Source organism: Acanthochromis polyacanthus, chromosome 9, assembly GCF_021347895.1.
Source record: "Acanthochromis polyacanthus isolate Apoly-LR-REF ecotype Palm Island chromosome 9, KAUST_Apoly_ChrSc, whole genome shotgun sequence".
In the NCBI taxonomy this organism is placed as follows: Eukaryota; Metazoa; Chordata; class Actinopteri; family Pomacentridae; genus Acanthochromis; species Acanthochromis polyacanthus.
The window spans coordinates 847,314-852,646 of record NC_067121.1 but is presented as its reverse complement, the minus strand read 5'-3'; the positions used below and the strand labels follow the sequence as shown (position 1 = coordinate 852,646).

Genomic DNA, 5,333 nt, shown 5'->3' with positions numbered 1-5,333 from the left:
ATCGGTGTTTCAGGAACCTTTACAACTTCTGCTTTTATTGTCATGTGACAGATTTCTTTAACAAACTCCTAATAAATGTTGTTACTTGCAGCTGGCTGTAGCTCTGAATACGACAAAGAGCGCCGGCATAATCCACGCTGATCTGAAGGAAGACAACATCATGATGGTGGATCGTGTGAAGCAGCCCTTCAGAGTCAAACTCATTGACTTTGGTGAGGCCGAGTACAGCTCCAAAACCAAAGCAGGAAAGCTACTCCAAGTAGTTGCATATAGGTATGAAATACTGATACTTTTTAAACTTCTTTAATTCAGCGCTGTCTCCTTATTGTCTACTGTGTCACATCTTCATTTGATGTTTTTTCCACATTTAGAGCTCCAGAAATCATCCTGGGCCTGCCGTATTCTGAGGCCATCGACATTTGGTCATTAGGCTGCGTGATGGTGAGGATGATGACTTCAGATTGTCTCTTCGGAACAGACTCCGAATACTGGACAGTGAGTAAATTACTGCAGCTGAAACACATTAGAAGCCGTCACAGGAATAGCTTCAGGTCTAACACGGTGTTATGTTTTGTTTGCAGCTCCTACGCATGATCGGTCTGTTGGGTGTGCCGCCACAACATGTCATCGATGCTGGACGGAGATCAGAATTATTTTTTCAGAAAATGCCTGATGGTTTGTGGCAGCTGAAGGTACAATACTCCTACTGTGATTTTACCTCTGACCTTTACTCACTCAATAAGATAAAGACTTTAGTAAGCATGATTGTTTTCTTCTTTCAGAGACCTACAGAGTGTTTTGGGACCCATTTCGACGACGCAGTTTACCAGTTCAGCTCTCTGGATGAAATCGAAACGGTAGTTTAGGAAGCAGCAGCTAGTTGCTGAAAATTCACCTTCATTTATGGTATTCACATTTCACGGTGGAAGGTGATTTGACCACTGTTGGATTTTCAAAATGTTTTCTGCACCAGGTGTGCTCTGAGACGGACAACCTAGCAGAGGCCGATGAGAGAAAGGAGTGCATCGAGCTACTGAAGGCGATGCTTCAATGGGACGAGAAGGACAGAATCACCCCCAGCGGTATCCTGAAGCATCCCTTTATCACGAGAAGCTACCTCAACAGCAACTCCCCCACCAGCAGTTGGTAAGTGTGTTTCTATTTACTTTGTACACAGGTTGTGAGACATTAGCAGCCCAGCAGGTGACAAAAGACTGATATGGACTTTTGTTGATTTTCATGTTTACATTCTCTGCTTGTCGGATGTAAACCCAACCGTGTATGTTTTCTTTTTTAGCGATGAACCGAGACCCTCCACCAGCCTGTCCATCACGGTTAAGCCTGCAGATCCAGAGAACAGAATCAACCTGACAGGCTTGCCTGATGATGAAAGTGACCTGAAGAGCAGTGAACATGAGGACAGTGACACTGCTGAAGACAATGAGAACAGCAAGGACAGAAACAATGATGAAGACACTCAAGTCAATAACAAGGACCAGAGAAAGACAAAGAAGAAGAACTGCTTCCAACGCATCTTCTCCTGGAGAAAGAAGACGTTCTGCTGCTGCTGCTGTGTCCAAGTTTAAGGATGTGATATGTCTGACGTGATGAACTGAGCAGCACTAATGGACTGGATCCACATTTTCGGACTCACAGTTTGTTTGTTTTTTTGTTTTTTGTTTTGTTTGTTTTTTTAAATCAACAAAAGTCCATATCAGTTCCTGACCTCAGCATCCTTCGCTGGGTTTACCCTCACCCCAACCGGTCGAGGCAGATGGCCGCCCTGTCTGAGCCTGGTTCTGCCGGAGGGTTCTTCCTGAAAAAGGGAGTTTTACCTCCCCACTGTCGCCAAGTGCTTGCTCAGACAGGGAATCCAAAGGAAACTTTGGATTTGTTGGATTTCTCTGTATTATTTTGTCTTTACTGTTCTCATTGAAGTGTCTTGTGATGACCCATTTGAGCTGGTGAATAAAATGTATTGAAAATGAATTGAAAGTTTCACCTAAAAAGTGTCTGGATTTTGGTCACATGGTTGATGCTCACAACTTCCCTGAGTCAGTCGTGGCTTCTCAGTTACCGTGCAGAGCAGAGAGTCTTTGGGTTTCTTTTTTTTTACAATTTCCATCGTTATTTTTGGTGAATTTTTAAATTTGACATTTTAAATCAGGTGACTACAATGAAATCTGACAATTTTAAGCTTATTTTCAAGATGTTTTCTCTATGTAACCACACAAAACTGATGGTATTTATTACAAACAGTTGGAAAGTTGAACCACTCTTTCCATTTTTACAGTTTCTGGCTCTAAAAAGAGTGTGCATTTTGAAGATTTTTTAAAAACAAAACATGCCTTGTAAACAAAGTGGTGCTACAAGGGTTAAAAGGGACAAGCACATCTCATTGCAATGAGTGATGAAGTTATTTTTCCTGCACTCTGCAACGTACAAATCTCCCATAACTATCAGTCTTAATCATTTATAATCCTTTACATTTTCATTGTGCAGTTAATTTTGCAGAGCTCATTGTTTGCTCAGATGGTCAGGCATTTCCTCATGGAGCTAAAATAGAGACAGTATTGGTTGTCATTGAAAAAAAAAAGAATTTACCATTGAAAAAAATAGTCATTGAAAACACAATTTCCTCCATTATAGTCTTGAAGGTCGGACTTCCCCAAACCAAAGAAAAGTAAATTACAACTCTAAAACAAACACATTTCAAAGCAATATATACATATATATATATATATATATATATATATATATATATATATATATATATTATATATATATATTATTGAATTTTTTGTTATCCACTCATTCATTTTGCTGTCAAACTACAACTCCAGTAGTTTCTCCTCTGTTTTCTTTTTTCCCACCATGTTTGTTTGTTTGCTGGGTCACTAGAAAGCAGGTGAGGTGAAGATAACCATGTTAAGAGCTTCACAACAATCTTAACCCTTCTAAATCCAAACATGGACAGATATTGACCTCAAACCTCTGAAAGTCAGGCCAAAATATCTGCCGTACTTATTCAACCAACCCAACCTGAATCTGGCAGAGACGGCAGTGAAGTTAGTTTTAGCCAGAACACCAGCAGCTCTAATGCTGCTGACGTTACAGCTGCATCCACCAACAAGCTCAGCAGGACAGAATAGGATCCATCTTGGCTATTGGTAAGATTAGGTGCAAAAGTAAATTAAAATGCACATTAACTCAACTTCATATTCCTGTTGCACATCAGCTCTAGATAACTGATCACTGATGGGGGCAGCATAGCTCAGTGGGTAGAGTGGCTGTCTTGTAACTAGAAGGTTACCGGTTTGATCCTCAGCCTGTCAAGCTCATGTCGAGGTGTCCCTGAGCAAGACACCCAACCCCTAGTAGCTCCTGGTGGGTTGTGGTTAGCACCTTGCATGGCAGCTTCTGCCATCAGTGTGTGAATGTGATGTATGTACAATTTCATTTAGCAGACGCTTTTGTCCAAAGCGATGTACAACACAAGCAAGAATTCAGACATAAGGACAAACCTGTAGTCAGTGTTGGGCAAGCTACTTGGAAACTGTAATGAGCTAAGCTACCAGCTACTCTGTGTTAAATCAAGCTTCACTACACTGAAGCTATGACCCACAGAAATGTAGCAAGCTAAGCTACAGCAATACGGCCAAAGTAGCTTAATACATTCAAGTTACTTTTTTTCTTACCAAAAAATTTCAGGGACTAATGAAGTCAGTCAAACGGAGACAAGAAAATGCTGACTTGTTTATTATTAAACCATCATTTTTGTTCTCAGTGCTCCAAACTTAGTAAATTGATTACACTGAGGAATATGTGGAGCTATATTTAAAATGAATCAACCTTTTACATTAGAAATCATTGTTCTGATTTTCTTTTTAGTTTGTATTGCAGACATAATGTATCTGATAATTAAGTTGCAGTAGCTTATATTAACACACCACTTACATTGGAGGGTATAATAGGTTACATTTGATATCATTTCCATATAAAGTAAGCAATATTATAGTAAGACAATTTTATACATAATTTGGGTATTCACGTTGGGTATTAAATCAAGTTTTATTTCTTAAGTCTAATATCTATGTAAAATCATTTAATGCTTTCCCAAAGTGTTGTATCCACTACTACTTAACTCAATTTTGGTCTTGAGTGTAAGATTAAGATATTTAATCATTTATGCCATCACTTTTGTTTCCCTTTCTGTTATTTTTTTCAGCCATTTGCTCATTAGTGTTAACAGTAATACTGAAGAAGACAGATTTTGGTTTTACTGTTACCTCGTTTTCTCCCATACCTCTTTCCCTCCTATATGTATCAGTTTATTTAATCCCCCAATTTATACATATTCACACACTGCCACCACAACCTTACGCTTAATTTAATTAATTTACTGCCACGCAAATTTTAGATGTTGAAAGTAGCTCGTTTGTGTGTGCATCTTATACTGCGGTTGACATGTGGTGGTTAGCTAACTGCTGCTGGTTGTGCATATTCGGTAGTCACCTGTATATGGTTCTCTGATTTGTATTTGACGTCTTTGAAGTTGACAGAAACTTCGCCTTGGGCTGGCACAGTAGGCATCTGAAAACAACTTTTCTCCGTTTTTTCACAAAAACTGATAACTATTTAGGTAGGGCCACGGTGGACTCTGACTCTTCTCTGCCATCTCTCAGTGAACTGAAGCGAGCGTCTGTGTGTGTGGATCCAGTGAAGTCGCAGGAAGGGATTGTTGAATGACGACATCAACAGTTCCTCCGCTTCTATTGGTCGACACAGACATGTCGGCGTTTGGAGAGGATGTCACTATCTGATCCTTAAAAGTGTGAGATGAGACTGCAGCAGAGCAGAAAGCGTCGCTTCAAGCAGTACAACATTCATCATTTTAAAATGTAGCTTTTTGCGTTCGCTACCTGCGCTACATGACCAAAAGATTAGCTAAGCTGTTGAAACGTTTTTTGATTTTGTAAACAACGACGCTACCACGTCCTTTACAGAAAAATGTAGTTAAACTACTAACGACGCTATTGGTAGTGACGTTACTGCCCAACACTGCCTGTAGTAAGTGCAAAAGTGCTTCAAAGTGCGAAGGATGTATCATGTGAAGCACTTTGATAAAAGCGCTATATAAATACAACCATTTAACTGATCCAATATAATAAAACAGTGCATGTTAACTTAAAATCTCTATTACACCTGACCATATCTGTAATATTAAAATTAACAAAAGCTTTACTTATAGCAATAGGAGATGAGTACCAGCCTTTGTAAATGTCATATATTTTACTAATACGCTAGCCCAGCTCTGACGACACAAGGGTCTA

The 5,333-nt window shown here is 39.5% G+C and overlaps 1 long non-coding RNA gene across 1 annotated transcript; it reads left to right on the top strand.

Moving 5' to 3' along the window:
• The first annotated feature begins 335 nt into the window (after positions 1-335).
• On the top strand, positions 336-1,017 carry LOC127535602 (uncharacterized). The gene is made up of 3 exons (XR_007944479.1): positions 336-692; positions 783-857; positions 974-1,017. It is a non-coding gene; the product is annotated as an uncharacterized LOC127535602 (long non-coding RNA).
• Positions 1,018-5,333: the final 4,316 nt, after the last annotated feature.